Genomic DNA, 19,464 nt, shown 5'->3' on the forward strand with positions numbered 1-19,464 from the left:
AATGAGATGCTTTATCCAAAGATGGCAAGAATTCACATTGGGGCTTGTGTTTGCATGAATGGTGTTAAGATGCTGTGGCGCAGTACTACTCAGAAATGCTGTGCTGGACTGTCAGATCCTTGAGGACAAGAGTCAGGACTGGTGTCCCTCATATGTTGGCTGCCTGTTACATTGGAGACTGTGTGACCTAAGGAATCATGCACATTCTGGTATTCATGCCCCTGTATAGTCCTCTCCCACAGGTGGGTTTGAGCATGTGACTGGCTCTGGACAATGTGCCATCAGAAGCATGATTCAAGCATCGACCTGACAAGTGCTTGCTTCTCCTCTTGAAATGCTCTTGGGGAAGAAAGCCATAAGCTGTAAAAAAAAAAACATGACAGACTATAGACTGATGAGACAGCACTTGAAGATGAGAGATCATGAGGTACCAAATAGTTCAGTCGAGTCTTCTTGGACTTTCTAACCTAGCCCAAATGAATGAGTGGCACAGCTGATGTTGTCTGGAGCAGAAGAACCACCCAGCTGAGCTCTGCCCCAAATCCTGATCCACAAACTCATGAGAAAGAATAAACTGTTGCTGTTGCGAGCTAATAAGTTCTGGGATAGCTGGTTATATAGCAATAGATAACTGAGACATTTATAGTAGGTGTGTGAGAAATGAGTGGATGGCAAATCACAGTGCCAGCTTTAGGGTTGATCCTTTGCTTACAGTGGCCCTGATACTCATTAAGCTTTGATCACATATACTTTCTCATGTGATTCCATGTGATGGTTAAGTTTATGTATCAACTTGACTAAGCCATGGGGTGCCCAGATAATTGGTCAAATACTATTCTGGGTGTTTCTGCAAAGATATTTTTGAATGAGATTAGTATTTAAATTGGTAGACTAATAAAAGTAAATTGTCCTCCTTTGTGTGGGCCTCATCCAATCAGCCAAAGGCCTGACTAGAACAAAATGTTGACCCTCTCTTGAGTAAGAGAGAATTCTCCTGCCTGATAGCTTTCAAAGTGAGACGTTGATTGTTCCTGTTTCTATAGCCACCTGCCAGCCTTTGGACTTGAACTCGGACATTGGCTCTGCAGATGTTGGACTTCCAGCCACCATAACTGCATAAGTCAATTCCTTATAATAAATTTCCCTTTTAATTTTTGTTTATCCTATTCATTTTCTTTCTTTAGAGATCCTTAAATAATACAGATTTGGGTACCAAGCATAGGGTTGCTGCTGTTAACACATACTTAAAAACATGGAAGTGGCTTTTCTCTAAAAAAAAAGTGTTTATTTATTTAATTTTGGGCTGCATCAGGTCTTAGTTTTAGCACGAAGGATCTTTCATTGCAGTGCCTGTACTTCTCTCCAGTTGCGGCTTAGTTGCCCCATGGCATGCAGGATCTTAGCTCCCCAACCTGCGTCCCCTCCATTGGAAGGCAGATTCTTAACCACTGGACCACTAGGGGAGTTCCGGAAGTGGCTTTTGAACCGGGTAATGGGTAGAGGCTTGAAGAGTTTTGAGCTGGAAAAATCCTAGATTGCCCTGAAGGGACTATTGGTGGAAATATGAACATTAATGGTGATTCTGGTGAAGACTTAGAAAGAAAAGTCAAGAGCCACAGAGAAAGCTGTAGAGAATAGATACATCATCTGAAAGAGAATGCTGCTGGACTATGAATAATAAGGCTGCTTCTGATGGGATCTCAGGAGGAACGTGGAACTGGAAGCTGACAGCAAGGTGATCCTCATTACCAATGAGAAAGGAACTTGTCTCAGTTGTGTTGCAGTGTCTTGTGGAAGGTAGACATTGTGTGTGACAACCTTGGATATTTAGCAGAGAAAATTTCCAAGCAAAGTATCAAGAAGGTGGCCTGGCTTCTCCTTACTGCTAATAGTAAAATGTGAGAGGAGAGAGATGGTTAAGCAAAAGGAACCAGAATTCAAAGATTTAGAAAATTCTCAGCTTATCATATTTCAAAAAATAAGAAAGCAGCATTTTGGAGGGAAACACCAAGGGTGTGGATGGATGATCATTCTGTAATGAGATTATCCACGAATTGAATCAGCCATCTCAGCTGAGGCCAGGAATAGAGGTGGGATTATACCTGCAGAATCACTGCCAGCAGGGACTAAAGGGACAGAGAAAAGAGTGGAGGAAGGCTGTCAGATTTTTGGAATCTACAGAGCAGGACAATAGAATAGCCAACTTCAATACTGCTATCTTTCAAGAAAAGGGGAAAATGACCATGAAGATGATTCGTAGATTATCAGGGCTGCTGTTCCCACTGCAAGGCCCTTCAAAGGGTGGGGCCACTTCCTTGGTTTCAGAGGGCTAGAATGCCCTCAGCTAGTGCCTCGGGGGCAAGCCTGCCTAGCACAGCGGAGGGGGCAGGACCACTGCCTAGGGTCATGGGGTTATGCTCCAGTGGGCACAGAGGGTAAGACATTGAGCTAAAGAGGATCAGTCTGGAGACTTAAGATCAACTGGAATTTGCCTTGCTAATTTTGGACTGGCTTGGGACCTGTTACCCCTTTCTTTTTTAAAAATTTCTCCCTTTTGGGATAAGAATGTCTATTCTATACCTGTTTCACTATTGTGTGTGTGGTTTTTTTAAACCCAACTTATTTTAATTTTTTAAATGCAATTAAAAATTAAAAAAAAATTTTTTTTTTTGGTTGCCCTGGATAGTCTGTGGGATCTTAGTTCCCCGACCAGGGGTCAAACTCCTTCCCCCTGCATTGGAAGCTCAGAGTCTTAACCACTGGACCACTAGGGAATTCCCCCACCATTGTGTTTTGGAATTCATAACTTGTCTGGTTTCACAGATTCACAGCTGGAGAGAAATTTTACCTGAGGATGAATCATACCTCCAGCCTCACTCATATCTGATTTAGATGACATTTAGTGAGACTTTGGACTTGGAATTGATGCTGGAATGAGTTAAGGCTTTTGGGGCTGTTGGGATGGGAGTGAATGCATTTTGTATGTGAGAAGGATGTGAATTTGGGGGGCCAGAGGGCAGAATGTTATGGAACTGAATTTTTCCCCCAAAATTTACATGTTGAAACCCTAACCAGTGTGACTGTATTTGGAGATGGGGCCTTTAAAAAGGTAATTAATAATTAAGGTTCAATGAGGTGATAAGGGTTGGGCCTTAATCTAACAGTACTGATGTCTTTTAGGAAGAGACACCAGAGATCTCTACCCTCGTGTGCACAGAGAAAAGGCCAAGAAGTTGCATCTGCAAGCTGAGGAGAGAGGTCTCACCAGAAGCCAAACTGGCAGCACCCTGATCCTGGACTTCCAGCCTCCAGAACTATGAGAAGATAAACTTCTACTGTTTAAGCTACTAGTCTGTGATACCTCTGCTTAGGTAGCCTAAGCAGACAAATCAATTCCCCAGAACGATTGATGACTGAGGGGTTCATACGGACTTGGAGTTTAATTCTAGCATTTACTGATTCAATTACTCTGCCAATATTTAAGTCCTGCTATGAGTTAGACACTGTCAGACACTGGGTTTCAATAGTAAGCAACATGGTCACAGTTCCTGTCCTTGCAGAGCCCAAAGTCATGGGAGGGAGATGACCTTCATCAAGTAATTACTCAAATAGGCATAAGATAATAACAGAGATGACTGCTATAAAGGGACGTCCCCTAGACAAGAAGGTCAGGGAAACTTCTTGAAGAAGTGACACCAGAACTGAGATAGGAAAGTTGATTAAGAGTAAGCCAGGCCAAAAAGGGAAGGACGGGTATTCCTCACAGAAGGAGCAGCATGTGCTCCCACCAAGGAGGGAATTGGAGGGTATTCATGGTACCGATGTTCTAGAGGAGAGAGGAGGGGCAGGGAAGAGGTGGGTCTCTCACACTGGGCAAGTCCATGGCAAGACTTTCTCATACGAGCAGCAGGAAGCCACTGAACTTCCTAACCTCGGTGTTGACATGGTCAGATTGGCATTGACCAGCCCCAGGGCTGCTGTGTGGAGGTGGAGCTACGTGGAGGCCAACAGGGAGGCCATTGCAGGGTCCAGGAGAGAAGAGCAGGGGATTGGGCCAGGGTGGCGGCAGCAGAGGTGCAGGGAAAGGCTAGACTGGAGAGCTACTCAGTATAATAAGATAAAGTAACTGGGCTTTGGTGCTGAAGTGTGTGTAGGAGGTGAGGGTGAAGAAGGAGTTAGGCATAACCAGAGGTCCCCGAGTTGAGCTCTTGGGTGTGGGTTGGTGCCATTCAGTGGGAGAGAGATGGGGAAGACCAAATCAAGAGTGGGGCGGCCACTTACTGAGCGGGTGAACTTGCAGGCACTTCTAAAACTCTGTGTACCTCAATTCCCTATCTAAGCGCTTTGAGATGATGTTTGGAGAGTCCGGCTCAGAGAAGCTGCTCCTGCATGTCAACGCCCCCCACCCCCACCCCCCATCTTTCCCTCTGGGTGGTGGTGTGGGCAGATTCTATTGTTCCCATTTTAAAGATGAGGAAGCTGAGTCTCGGGAAGTCCCATACTGCTGTACTGCCAGAGCCAAGCTTAGACAGCGGTAGTCAGAAGCACCTCCCCTCTCTGCCACGCTGCCTTTTGTATCAGCTTGCAGATCCAGAGAGAAGCAATGATTCATTCATCAGCTGCTCAGTCATCCCCACAGGCTGAGTGTGGGGTGGGGAAGAGAGGACAAAGTTCAGGTGGGAAATGCAGTTGGGGGAGGGGACAGAGGCGTGTTGACCTGAGGGCAGGGCCCAAGTCCTTAAAAAGGCAGGAAGTTAAATACCGAGTAGCCAGCCAACTTCCCAAATGAAGGATCCTCACCAAGTTTATTTTTTATTCACATAAAGTCCAAGATGAGTGCCCTGATTGGAAGGCAGCCTTCCTCCCAGCAGAGGTTCTTTCCATCTTGCAGCTCTGCCATCTCCTAGATCATGAGGCCATGGCTATAGAGAAAAGAGAGGTGGAAGGGACACCTGTCTGCTTCTTAACATCCTCAGCCCAGAAGAGAGAGAGACTGCCTCTGCTCATGCTCCACCAGCTTGACGGCAGGGGAGCTGGAGCTGGAGTCGAGCTGGGTATCTGGGAAGAGGAGATGAGTTTGGTGACCAGATACCCAATCCTACTACAACAGGTCAGAATGACCACTTGCTTGATAGGGTGGGGGATGGGGAAGGGGAAGGATGCCCAAGACCTGCAAGAAATTTCCCCAGAATGGGAGAGGACCGGTCCTGGGGTCAGTGGGTTGGAGAAGCCGGGCTCGATTCCAGTACATTGGCTGATGTTTAGCAGGGAGGGTCCTTCTGGTACACTCTCATGGGCCAAGGCCAACGGGAAATCTACCCCAAGTTCCACAAGAGAAGAGGCTGTGAGGAATCAGTGAGCGATGCCTTCATGTATTGTACCTACTGAAGCATCTGTGGCCTGGCAGAAGAGGGGACATTGTTGTGACCTTTAATTGGGTGGTATCAGTGTAGGGAAAGCCTCCTGAGAAGGCACCTTTGAGGTAACACGTGAAGACACTTGACTCATGGGGACGCTTGTGGAAGGGCAAAGGGAACGGCAAGTGCAAAGGCCACGTGGTAGGAGCAAGCTCACTGCGTGCAGGACCCAAGTGTAATAATCCAGGCCAGAGAGCAGGGTGGTGGCAGTGTGCATGGAGGTTGGGGGCAGGGGAGAGGGGGAAAGTGGTTAGCTTCTGGATCCCTCCTTTTCTCACTTCCCTCCTTTCTCAGTGTTCCTAACGAGGACACGCTGACTTGGGTCCACTTCTGTGCCCTTCTCTGGACAGGAAGCCCCACGATGGCAAGGGCTGGGTGGAAGTCCTCTCTTCAGCCTCACACCTGGCACCACAGGGGAGGGCCCTGGCCGTCCTGATGAACACGTCTGTGGAGGGAAGGCACGTCCTCCTGAGTCATCAGTTTCCTGGGGCTGAGCCCGGGCCCTGCTTGTCAGCATATTGCTCACTGATCTGGAAAGCTTTCCTGTCGTCTAGACACTCCCATCCCCGTTCTAAAGAGACCTTCTAAAGGAGGTCAGTGTACACAAAGAGGTGGGCGCGGAGGAGCCAGGAGGGCGTCGCTGGGCCACCTAGTCGGAGGACAACTGCACAGGTTCTATTTCGTCCCGGAGGTGCCCACCTGCTGGGGTCAGCAAGCGACAGGAATCGCCTGTCCCCCGGGCGGGACGCCAGCCCAAACCAGCCTGGTCCTGCGCTGCAGAGCGGAGTGTTGGGCTTGCACTGCTCCTTCATTGCGGGCGGAGGGATCCCCAGCAGCCGCTGAGGCGCCTCTTGAGCTTGGTCTCAGGGTCCTTTGCCCACTTTCCCGTAGCACCCCTCGCACAACACCCCCCCGCTCCTGCTATTTACAGACACTTGGATGCGACTGCCGTTTGTAGCCCAGCCGGGCTCTGGACCCCCGAGAGGGCTTCTCAGAGCCCGTGGGCCTTCAGTTCCAAACAGGGCTGCCGGCTTCCGGCTTTCTCCGGAATCACATTCTGAGAGTCACGCGTTTCCTGTGCTCTGATGCCACAACTTAACTGCCTTTTCACTTTCCCCACAGTTTTTATCTCTCCTTCTACGTGAGGGGTGTGATGGCGCAGCGGTCACACGCGTGTGAACTCTGGAATCGGCCGGATTTGAGTGGGCACCATACCTTCTCCTCTCGGCTCACTGTGAGAGCAGCAAAGCCCTCTGAGCCTCAGTTTACTTCTCTGTAAACTGAGGACGATCAGAGCTTGGTTGTGAAGATTAAACTGACGTAGTGACAAAATGCTTAGACCCACAATGGATGCAGGTTATTATTACTTTTAGTAACAACCCAAAAGAGAGGCCAGGCTACGGGGCAGGCCAGCAATCCTGTCCCAAGTCCTGCTCTGAGCCCTGCTTTCTACTTCCTCCAGCCTCTCAGGCAAGTTCCACTTTAGGTCAGAGCGAAATGAGAAAGCTCTGAGTGTTCTGGGCCCTTGGGGGAGACTGAGAACAGCTGAATCCATGAATGATGCCTCTGAAGGTGCCAGGGACGCCTGGCCCCACCCTCACCCAGCGCCAGAGCACTGCCTGCCAGACCCTTGTCAGCGGTTACAACCTCCAACTGCCTCCCGCTGCCCCAGTTTTATCAAAAGCTCAGTTGAGAGAAATAAAGTTCATGGGGGTTATTTAAAGGCCACACATTCCATCCATTCTTCCAGATGAGACTTATCCCTGAAACGACTTGGGCTCTCATGGAGCCAAGCGCCTCTTGGACCATGTTATTTAACCACCACAAAATCTTTCTTATGTTCCTCCTTTATGGTGGGGCTTTCTGGAAAAAAGGCCAGAGGAGTCTGCTACTGCATTTATTTTGGGATGCTGTTGTCTCTAGTAGTCACTGCCTCAGCCAGTGCTGGCTATAAGACCTGGGAGCTGAATATATTTCAGGATCCAGTTTCTGGTGAAGCTCTGTATCCTCAGAGGAACTGGTGGGCTTCTGATTATGGGCAATCCACTCATGAAACTGGCCCCCATTCTCATTTCATTTGGACTACCAGGAATCTCAGAGCCAAATTTGGGGCTCAGCTTGAAGAATCTTAGAAGGTCTCTGGGCCTGCTGTGTAAGGAAGGTGATTTCTTTCCAGATGCTGATTGCTAAGAGATGAGATGATGGTAGCGATGATGATGATGATAATATTGTATGTATCTTGTCAATTGCTTTAGGGCTCTAGGGGGACCAGAGTGGGAATTTCCACCCTGGAAAACAGGGATGGATAATTGGCCAGGGTCGGTGGAGAAGGAGGAAGTGACAAGGAGGAGATAGTGCCAGCCGCGGTGTCCACGGGATGCATCTCTTTCTAGGCCACAGTGGAGGTGGTTAAGGGTCTAATTTAACTGAACCAGAGGGTGTGAAAAGAGGATTTTCCATGAATTTGTGAAGAGAACCACAGCCATTGCTCAACTTCAACTTCTCCCTGTGGCCCACCCCGCCCCCTGCCTTTCTGGGTATTTTTGTCATATTGTGAAACCCCGAAGCTTGCAGTGTCGCCTTTCTCTTCCTCTTCACTCCGCGGCCCAGGCACTCCCACCCACCTTTCCCTTTTTCCTTCTTGGCCCTTCTGCATTTTCCCCCATTCCACCACCCCCTGGGCTCAGGGGCGAGAGCTGGGCTGCCCACTGTGGCTGTGTGCCCATCTCTGGGTGACAGCAGAGGCCCTCTGGTCTAAAGCCCACAGCTTTGCCGGCTGGAGCAAACATAAGGGCGATGAGGAGTTCAGACCCCTCCAGGGAGCAGCAACAGAGTAGTGACCATTCATTGAACTTGTTACTGTCTGCCAAACACTGAGGAACCATTACCACCACCCTTTTATTGGATTCATTTTAATGAGTCGTATGCCTCAGCAGCTCATTGTCCCAGCCAGGCCCGTTCATCCATCGGTTTACCCATCTATCTAGTCCCAGGATTCTCAGTTTCAACACTGCTGACCATTTGTGGCCAGATTTGTCTTTGTTGTAGGGGCTGTTCTGGGCATTATAGGATGTGTAGCAGCATCCTTGGTCTCTACCTACTAAATGCCAAATAGCAACCCCCCTCCACCCCATGACTACCAAAAAAGTCTCCAGACATTGCCAATTAACCCCTGGTGAGAGGGGGCAAAATCATCCCTATTGCCCCAGTCCTCTCTGATAGAACCTCTCTGACATGTTAACAGGTATTTCTTTTGTGTATGATCTTGCAGCTCTGTTAACTGCCTGCTCATATCATTTGCCCAGTTTTCTATTCTGGTTCCCATTTTCTTCTTTTGATTTGCAAAGGGCGGTCCTTGTATATTTTAGATATTGGTCCCATGTTGATTTGGATCTGTGTTTTCTTCTCTTTTTCTGCTATCCATGTATTAATTCTCACCTTACAGGTGAGGACACAGGGGCACAGAGCTCATGACTCTAGTAAATGGCAGAGCCTGGGACACAAGTCCAGGTCTCTGTCCTCAGAGCCTAGGCACTGGACCTCTGGGGCACAGTGACATCCCTTCCTTCCAAATATGTCTTCACAGGAAAGCAGGTAAGACCAGGCACTGAGACCCAGGGAGGGAAGGGAGGTGGCTGGCTCAAGGTCACACAGCTAGCCAACAGCATCACTTGGGTCTCCCTGATATGGTGCCAAGCATATTGAGAGTTGGATTTAGCCTATGCTTTGCTCTAGGAATGGTCAAGTTTGATGGCCAGTGTGTGATGAGAGACCCCGCTGCTGAAGGGCAGAGGCAGTGGAAATCTAAGAGTGCTGGGCGGGGAGGGCTCTTTGCTAGCTCGGCCTAGAGGGCAGATGGACCAGGCTGCAGACTCAGAATTGGCAGGTTTCTGGACCTGGGCTTTCTGTATGGGCAGCAGTGCTGTCTGTGCCCAGGGCCCCAGCAGAAGAGTGTTTCTTACCAGGCCCAGGGGGAGACTGATGAAGGGGGAGCAGGGGAACAGCACTGGGGGCTTTGTTCCCTAAATGCCATTCACATGACTCTCTGACCTCAGAGTCCTTCCCCTTTCTCTTGTCTTTTTCTCCTTCACTGCCTTCAGCCCCGTTTCAGTTTCCCTTCTCTATTTTCCTTTTTTTAATCCGTACAAAGCCCTAGGAGGGCTGGAGTTGCCCTGGGGCCTCCTGTCTCTTGTGAAGTTGGTTGCCAGTTCTTGGACTGCAGCCTCGGGGCCATCTGCCCCTGGGGGTGCTCGGGAGGCCTTGGGGCCTGTTAGGGAGCAGGCAAGGCCAAGGAGCCAGCATCCAGAGGCTGGTCATGTACCAGATGTCCTGCGGGGGTGTGGGGGTAGCAAGCCTCAGTGTCTGATGGCACCCGTGTTGCATACCCTCACCTCACGACAGACAGGCCTCTCTCATCACAGGGCTCACCCCAATGGCCTCAAGTCCTTCTCAGCAAAGAAGGGGCAGATGGGGCACCTTGGGCTTAGAGCTTCATCTTTAGTTTCTAGAATCTTCTCCCACAATGCTTCTGAACCCTATCTGCTCATTCAGAATTACCTAGGTAACTTCCCGAACAGACTGATGAGCAGGCCCCAAGCCGAGACTCTAGTTTCTTTGGTCTGGAGTTTAACCTGGGATGGGCTTCCCAGGTGGTGCTAGTGGTAAAGGACGCATGTGCCAAAGCAGCAGACGAGGCGTGGGTTTGATCCCTGGGTAGGAAAGATCCCCTGGAGGAGGGCATGGCAACCCACTCCAGTATTCTTTCCTAGAGAATCCCATGGACAGAGGAGCCTGGCAGGCTATACCGTCCATAGGGTCGTGAAGAGTCTGACATGACTGAAGCAACTTAGCATGCATGTACGCGTGTAGACCGGGATGCATACTGTGCGGTGTCCCCAGGTGAGTCCAATCAGGAATCTAGAGTGAGAGCTTCTTTTTTACTGAGGGCTGCGTGTCACAGAGAGAACAGGGGATGCAGTTTAGGAAGCCTGTGCTTGAGTCAGACCACCCTCAATGAGACGCTTGTCCCTGGGCACAGTCCCTACTGTCTGCTGTCCCTGGGGACCCTAAGGAGAAATTTACCAATTTGTGGAATTTCAGACTTGGAAGGGACCCTGAAGGTCAACCAATCCATCCATCCCTTGTCCTCCAGACGAGAGGACTGTGGCTGGAGGGACTTTGTGGAACACCCAGGGTCCCAGAGGACTTGAGCAGGGTCAGGAAACCAGCCCAGTATGCAGGCGGTCTCTTTCCCCTGGCTACACTCAGTCAGGCCCCTTTCGGGGAGTTCTCTCTAGATTAGATTGCTGAGGAGATTGTGTCTCGGTGAGCAGATCTGGAGGGGCATCTGGTCTCCCCACTGTTTCCTGAAGGAGGAGATGGGCCTTCTGAGCCTGGGGGGAGGAGGGGGGAGCAATGACTAGAACCAGCGGGGACGTTGCTCTCAGCCAAACTTTGCAAGAGAACTTGCAGAGCTGCTGACTTTTTGCAGCTGTTTTATGAAGCCTGTGAACTGAAAGGGGAAGTTTGGCTGCATTTAGCAAGCTGTCCACAAAGAGGAATGGCGGGGGCAGGGGTGAGGAGGGTGGCCGAGTTGCGGAGCTGGAGGAGGAAGGTGGGCGAGCCGGGAGACATGCCAGCAAGGGCCTGAGGACAAGGGTTTGATTTGGGCCCACATGTTGTCACTTTGGAAGCTCTTGGGGTTGGGGGATGGGGGTGGGGGAGGGGAAAAGCAAAGGAAGGGGGGATGGTAGGAGTTCCCAGCCTGGGAGACTGGCTTTTTCTTGGATTGAAAGCAAACGTGGAGAGTGCTGGGAGCACGCCCAGTTCTGCCTCCAAGGCCCAGCCGGTGGTTTCCTTCAGAGGGGCGCAGGGACACGGCGAGAAGTGCCGAGAGAGGGAGAGCTTTGTCAAGATGGCGCAGCCCACGGTCGGGTGATGTTAAAGGGGGAACTTCCCCTCTTCCCAAGATGCACAGAGATTTATCTGGGCAGCCTGAAATGTCCCTTCTTTTACGGCCAGGAAGGTGTCCGGCTCCTCCTGGACTGACGTGGGGCCCAGGATCCAAGGTGGCAGCAGGAGGAATACGGCACAAATCTCCAGAGGCCTGGACGGTTCCCGAGGGGCCTGATTGAAGATTCTCATGCCCCAGTTTCCTGTTCTTGCTGGCACCCAGGAGGAGCCGTCCCACTGCCCTGTACCAAGTGCCCTGGCACAGGGGGGACAGTGGTGTTCCTGGTGACCATGTGGTCACACTCCCCCTGCCCCCGCCAAGCCCGCTGCCCTGCCAAAGACGGCACCTGTTGGGTGCCGCACTGTGCTGCCTCCAGACCCAGCTTTGCCCATGCCTGTGTTTGTGGGGGTGGAGTGAGGGGTGGAGGTGGGGGGGGCACTGTAACCTTCACCCCAAGCTCTCTCACAGAAGATCCTGCCCCCACCAGAAATGCGCTGAGCAAAGCTTCTCTTCCCAAGGCGGCCTCACCCCAGAGGACCACGAGAAGAGACACTAAGAGGCAAGAGGGCCCCTCTGTCCCAACACTGACCATGCCACCCTGGCCGCAGAGATGGTGCTGCCATATTTCTTAGGAATGTCACAGAACTGGCATCCAGAGGGACTGCTCTGGGGATGGGCAGAGAAGGGGGGCCTGCATGGGTGGCACCTCTGTGGCCGAGCATCTGAGGCCAGAAGTGCACCTCTCAAGAGCCTGATTAGTGTGTCCTGGCAAAGAAGGCCACTGGACTCAACTCAACTCAAGACTTCCACTCACTTTGTCATTCAATGAGTCTTTACTGAGTGCCAACTGTTGTGCTAAGTGCCGGGGATGCAGACGAGAGCAGACCAGACATAGTGTCCCTGGTGGGGGAACTTGAGGGCTTATTGTGCATCTGTGTCTCCACCATACCCATGAGGATGGCCATGGTGCCGGGGCAGAAAGAGGCAAGACCCTTCCTCCCATGGTCTCACTGGGGAGAAAAGATGCACACACATGAAACACTCAGAATGAGACAAAGATGAAATAAACACCTGATTGACTCTGGTAACCACAGGTTGAAGTGAACATGACCAGGTTTCGGGTTCAGGCTATGAAGGTCTGTAAGTGCTGTCAGTGGACCTGATGGGGCAGCCCCACTGGGCCTGAGTTACTTTTTTCAGGCTTCTTGGAAGAATCTGATTAGGTGGGCCTGATTATTAACCTTGAAAAAAGGCATCAGTTCTGCCATGAGTGTATTGCACTGGAAAATCTCTATAGATTCTGCCATCTTTCTTGATTCCTTTTTCCCATTTCCTCCTTCTCCTCCTCCTTCCTGCATTCTCACTTAGAACAGAAAACCTTCCACGGTCAATGACTGGATGCCAGGTTTGGTTAAATGTCTTTTGTTTACAAAGCATGGTGCTAGCTGCAACAGGATTATAGAGATAAACCACACAGACCTTATCCCTAAGTGAGTGAAGTCCCTTAGTTGTGTCCAACTCTTTGCGAGCCCATGGACTGTAGTCTACCAGCCTCCTCCATCCATGGGATTTTCCAGGCAAGAGTACTGGAGTGGGTTGCTGTCCTCTAAAGATCTGCAAACCAACTTGGGTTCACAGATTGATATAATAGGAGAGAGTGAAAGATGTGTGCAAGCATGCAGACAACAAGAAAGTCGAGTCCTATCCCTGGTATAGGATTTGGAATATTGATTCTGTGTTATTTGTGTGTGTGGTATGCTGCCTTCTCTTCGTTGTTCGTTTTTATCTCAAACTTCAGAAAAATTATAAGAATATTACAGGTAATTTCTGTTAGCCCTTTTCCAAGATTCACCAATTTTTTACATTTTATGGAATCATTTGAGAACAAGTTAGAGACATTTTGCTCTTTTACCCCTAAACACTTCAGCGTGTATTTCAAGGACATTGTTTTACATAGCCTGGTTTCCTTTTAGTTGAACCTTTTTCCTCTCACTTTCAGAAAGTGTTGGATCACTCTATACTCTAAATAAAGTTTATTTAATAGGAGACAGCTAGCTTGATTTTCTGCTTGAGGCTATGCTGGTGGCCTGGCCACTGGGGACTGCTGGGTCACAGGGTCCCCTGAGAACCTCTGCTGGTTTCAGTGGCTGTGCCTGAATTGGCTTGCTGCTGGACAGCCGAACTGCCCCCTCTGAGGCCTGGCCAGGCCTTGGCTGAACTCTTGCTCTCTTTCTTTCCACTTTGTTCTTAAGTTTTCTGCACATTCTCCCGCCCACAGATATGAATGTCGCATGATGTTGACTTTCCAGTGTCTGGCATGGCCTGGTGGAAGCAGAGTGAGCTTGACTAGACTTTCTCTCTGGGCCTTAGAGGCCAGCCTGGGCTCTCTGAAAACACAGAAGGCTTCCTTTCCCTGACTTGCAGGAGCGAGGCGCTATGGCATGCTCTGGCTCCCAGGCCTGTGGTCCTGCTCAGGACTGGCCGTCTTAGGCTGAGGGAACATTTTCCAGAGTACAACTGAGGGACAGAACGTCTCCATGAAATGCGTTGGGATGGGCAGGGTTTTGGAAAGGCCCCTGCTTGTTCTGGGAGGTGTTCAGGAGGCTGAGGTTTTGGAGATCCATGGTGGTTTTTCATGACTGCTCCCGGTGTGGGGAGGAGGAATGGATGGGTGCGCATTTCCTTGGGTTCAGTGGCAGAGGTGAAGCCCAGGACTGTTGGCCCTGGACAAGGCCCTCTGCTGGGCCCAGGGAGGGTGCTGGGCTTTGAAGGGGAACACTGCCTGGAGGACTGGCACGTGGAATCATGAGATGCTGTTCACATACGCTGAGCCTTGGCCAGAGCTCTCCCAGCACTGGGCAGGACACAAACCCCAAATGATCTTCAGTTTCCACTCAAGGGTGCCTCTGATGGAGCAGGTAGGAGAAAACCCCAGTGAACCTACAAGACAGAACATACTGGAATAACTAGACAGATCGATCTCCTGCAAATAAAGGCCATAGAAGAGGGAGCCCAGAGCAGGCCTGAGCAGTCAGGAAGTGTTCTGGGGAGGAGGGGAAGACTCCTTTTCGGCAGCTTCTCCCTCTGTTCTTGCACACAGCCACCCAGGGTCCCGTTCCAGCTCTGTTCTATCCCCTTGGGCAGGTGGATTTACATCCCTGAACCTGTTTTCTCCTCTTTGAAATAAGAAATGGGGCACCTGAGCCATCTCTCGGGGGCAGTGAGTACTAAGAGATAATCCAGCCAGGTCAGGGGGCTGCAGCAGAGCTTGGAGAGCTTATGAAAATGCAGAAACCTGCGCCCTAGCCCAGACCTTGGGAGCTGATTCTCTGGGGGTGAGGCCCAGGCTTGTATAGGTTTCCTTTTGAACAGGCTCCCCAGGTGGTCCTTGGAGCAGAGGTCAGGTAACCGTGGGGTCTTTGCATTCTCGACCCCTGACTCAACCACACGCGGCCGGGATCTAGACTCAGGCCTCTATTCTTTGCAGTATTTTCCCTGGTGTCGACAGCGGTGGGTACAGGTGGGGGCACCCTGGCCTTCCCACCTGGCGATCCAGCACCTCCACCCCCTCCCCGCCCCTCACGCGGGAGCTGAGCCGAGGTCCTGAATGTATCCGCTCTCTCCTTCCCTAAGAACCAGTCTCAATGCCTCCCATTACCATCTCCATGGCAGTCGCCTCCAGGGCCCCATGGAAATCACAAGGCTTTCTGAGGAGTCGTGCAGACTTGAGAAAAGACCCCGGGCCCCCTGCCCACCCCGGGCTCCCCGGCCCTCTAATCCTGCTCGGAGCGCGGACACAGAGCTCCCTCTCTCCTTCGCGGCCAGGCCTCTCATTCTCCCACAGAGCTGACGTTTCTCTGCGGCCCAGCTGGCTGCAGTTTTTAGAAATAACAATATCCCCGGGGGGAGGAGCGGCGGGGTGAATGGGCGCCTTTGTCCTGGGCCCTGTGAAGCCCGATTAATTATGCGCTGCGGAGCGCGGGCAGCGCGGCGGCCCGGGCCCCCGGCGACTGAAAGGCCCCGGCTTGGGAGCGCGGCCGCCGGCTCCGCGCCGCCGCACAAAGGGCCGCGAATTAGAAAACCGCCAATTACCCCGCATTTTGTATTTGCCCTTGTCTCGCTGACACTGTGGACGGCCCCTTCCCGGGCGGCTGCACTTTGAGGGTTTTCCTGCTCTTTCTCGGTTACCAGGGGCGACTGGACAGAGGACTGGGGGGCATGTGCAGTGCGGTCGTGGGCGGGGGGCCGGCGTGTGGGGATCCCCCCGCCCCGCCCTTCTCCGGGACGCGGGTCTCATATCTCACGCTCTTGCCAAAGCAGGGACCCGCTCAGAATGCCGACCCCTGGACCCTGTTCCAGAGGGCCAGTTGACTCAGTAGGTCTGGGATGCCCAGGAAGCTGTATTTGAACAGGTAGTCTGGATGATTATATTAAAAAAAAAAAAATTAAAGTAGAATAGTGACATGCAGATTATTTTTTTTACAATATAGTTTATTAAAAAAAAAATGTAGTATGATAGTGTTGTACATGCATAGATGTTAAGTGTACCGTTCCATGCACTTTGAGAAATGTATATACATACGTATGTGTTACCTTCATTCCATCCAGATTTTGAGGGGCTTCCCAAGTGGCAGTACTGGTAAAGAACCTGCCTGCCAATGCAGGAGACATAAGAACCACTGGTTAGATTCCTGGGTGGGGAAGATCCCTTGGAGAAGGAAATGGCAAACCACTCCAGTATTCTTGCCTGGAGAATCCCATAGACAGAGGGGCCTGGAGGGCTACAGTCTATAGGATCTAAAACAGTCAGGACTGATGGGACTTAGCATGCTGAACCACAGATTTAGAACAATTCTATCTCTCCAGAAATTTCCCTGGATCTTCTTTCCAGCTCCCCCCTCCCCCTTCCAGCCCCCAGCCAAACACAGTTCTGACTTATGTCATCATCTGTTCAGTCCACTGTTTTTGGACTTCATAATAAATGGAGTCATACCGTATCCACTCTTGTTTCTGATTTCTGTCATTCAGTGGAATGTGTCTGAGATCCACCCACGCATCACCCATGTTTATTCCTTTTTATTAATGGTTTTATCTGTTTACCTGTTGATGGGCACCTGGACTATTTCCAGTTTTTGGCTGTTATAAATAAAGTCGCCATGATCATTTTGTGCAAGCCTTTTTTCCAGACATATGTTTTAATATCTTTTAGGAGTAGAACTGCTAAGGAAAGTATTTAGCTTTAGTGGATACTGCCAAACTTTTCCAAAGTGGATTTACAATATTGCATCCCTACTGGCAATGTAGGAGAGTTCCAGTTGCTCTTCTTCGTTAGCATTTAGTATTGTCAGTCTTTTTTATTTTAGCCATTCTCATGGGTGGTATCTCACTGTAGTTTTCCAGCTAGGTGATTTTCATAGTTGAGCTCCACAGACTGTACTTGGAGAAAACGACCATCTAGTGTAATTCTTGCCTTTGTCTGCAAGGTCCAGCAGGGTGAATGGTGTCCCCAGAGCTGACAGCTGGTTGGACAGAGATGGGATTAGAACATAGGACTCCTGACTATGAAATAAGTGCTGTCTCCTTGATATCCTTAATGTGAAATGCTACAGGTCGTGTGTGTGTGAAGTGTGGGTCTTCCTCTGCACAAGACCATTCAGAGTAGACCTGGAAGGCCACTTCTGAAGAGTCCCTGTCTGCTACCCAAGCAGCAGCATCCATGTCTCTCTGGGGTCGAGAGACTGTTCTTGACCAGGTAGATGTGAACACATGCACCCATGGAGACAAGGGTAGGGGCTGGTGTCTGGTTACCTTTGACCCTTACTCAGAGGGCACAGGCCAATTCTGAGAGTCCCTTTGCTCAGCCACTCATAGAGGGAGAGTCTTAGATATTCTCTCATCAAACACAGAGGAGGTGCTGGGTGATGGGAATGAGGGGACAGGGATCCTGGGGCTTCCAAAGCCCTCCTTTGCCTATAAGCATTCTCCTAAATGGGTTTTTAAGACTCTCCAGAACCTGGCCTGATCTGTCCTTGCAGCCTTGTATCTGGTTGCTTCCACCTTGCATATTGTACTCCAACAATAATGGACACATATCCATTCATTGTTGTCTCTTTCTCCTACCTATCAATGTAGGTAGGATTGGGAATTGTATTATCCAAGGATGGCCCGCCAAAATAGATACCCCACCTGCCACACTGTTCTTGCAGTAAAACTTACAGTCTTCCTGCTGAGAGGTGGGAGTCTATCTTTCCTCTCATTGAATCTAGGCAGGGGCTTGCTACTGCTCTGGCTGATAGAGTTTAGCAGAAGTGATGATTTTGGATGCTAAGTAGTCTAAAGGATATAACTTCCACCTGGCTTTTTCACTTTTTTGGGATGCTCCCCCTAGGAACCTAGCCTAAGAGAGACTAGGGTGGCGAACAAAGATCAGAGGAACAAATAAAACAAGAGAGGGCCTTGCATGAAAGGAACAGTGATAGGGCTGCCATGTAAAATAATTGACTCAACACCTGCACCTGAGGTCCAAATGAAAATCAAAATCTCTTTTGGAAACGATACTACTGACTTTATTTTTTCCCTATTAATAATTATTTTAATTTTTGAATATTTTTTCCAGAAGTATATAATACTTGTTTTGTATAATTACAAAATAGCACATTCATATTCAATGAATATGATAGGAAGAGTTCAAAGGAAATGTTTTATTGAAGGGAACCCATGTCTGTGACAGACCATTCTCTGAGGACAGATGTCCTGAGTTTCAATATTTTCCTCTATTCCTCCTTTTTCATTTTCTTCCAATTTTATTGAGCTGTAATTGACATATAACACTGTATAAGTCTGAATAAACTGTATGTGTAAGCACAGCACAATGATCTGACTTATACACATTATGAAATGATGAGCACAGTAAGTTTAGTGAACGTACATCTTCTCATATAGATAGAAAATTGAAGATACTGCAGACTTTAGGATGGCACTTATCTGTAGGCAAAGGGGAAGAAGGATATGGGGCAGAGATGTAGCTATAGCTCTGTAAAGGTTTCTTTCTCTAAAAATTAAAGAACTTTTTGGACTTTTCTGGTGTCACAGTGGATAAGAATCCATCTTGCAATGCAAGGGATTTGGGATCAATCCCTGGTCCAGGAAGATTCCACATTCTGCAGAGCATCTAAGCCCCTGTGCCATAATTACTGAGCCCACAATTTAGATCCCGTGCATGCATGCTGAGTTGCTTCAGTCGTGTCTGACTCTGTGACCCCATGGACTGTAGCCCACCAGGCTCCTCTGTTCATGGGGATTCTCCAGGCAAGAATACTGGAGTGGGTTGCCATACCCTCCTCCAGGGATTCCTGACCTAGGGATTGAACCTGTGTTTCCTGCGTCTTCTGCATTGCAAACGGATTCTTTACCCACTGAGCCCCTTGGGAAGCCCTTCAAGAGCCCACAAGCTGCAGCAAATGAGCCCACACTCTACAACTACTGAAGCCCACCCATGGTTCTAGAGCCTTGCTCCCTGACAAGAGAAGCCAGTGCAATGAGAAGCCCATGCACTGAAAGGAAGGATAACTCCCACTCTCTGAAACTAGAGAAAGCCTACACACAGCAATGAAGACCCAGCACAACCAACAACAAAAAAAACGATAAGGAAATCTGAAGCAAGATGGCAAACTGTTGACATCTGTTATATCTGGGGAGCAGATACATAGGGTTCTGTTAGGTTATTTTAACTGTGTCATCATGTAAAAGGTAGAGGTTGCTCTTCAAGACACTGAAACCTAGTTTTGTGATTTTGCCAGAATTCATTTCTGGTCGTAGAATTGGCCTCTGAGTAGTTTATGGAACTGAATGACTGCAGGTCTGTCAGAGTCACAAGTCCCAGTAAGAAGCAGAATATAAAGAGTTGACTTTCTATTGATGATAATAGCATTCATAAATAAGATCTTTGGCAAATGGAAAATGTCATTGCCAGCTGCATATAGAGTGAAACCAAACGGCTGAACAGTCACAAAAATCTTTTTTTTTTTTTTTTTGGACTGATTGGATCAGATCAGCCTCTCAGGACTTTGTGGGAAGGACTTCAATTAGCTATTG

At 49.6% G+C, this 19,464-nt stretch overlaps 1 long non-coding RNA gene across 2 annotated transcripts; it reads left to right on the top strand.

Annotated features, from left to right (window-relative positions):
- The first annotated feature begins 4,759 nt into the window (after window positions 1-4,759).
- On the top strand, window positions 4,760-15,277 carry LOC133064957 (uncharacterized). 2 transcript variants are annotated; one of them, XR_009694784.1, is made up of 5 exons: window positions 4,760-5,110; window positions 5,768-6,010; window positions 6,540-9,011; window positions 10,187-10,316; window positions 11,439-15,277. It is a non-coding gene; the product is annotated as an uncharacterized LOC133064957 (long non-coding RNA). The 2 variants fall into 2 exon arrangements; XR_009694785.1 differs by lacking the exon at window positions 5,768-6,010.
- Window positions 15,278-19,464: the final 4,187 nt, after the last annotated feature.

This window comes from Dama dama, chromosome 11 (genome assembly GCF_033118175.1).
Source record: "Dama dama isolate Ldn47 chromosome 11, ASM3311817v1, whole genome shotgun sequence".
Classification (NCBI taxonomy): domain Eukaryota; kingdom Metazoa; phylum Chordata; class Mammalia; order Artiodactyla; family Cervidae; genus Dama; species Dama dama.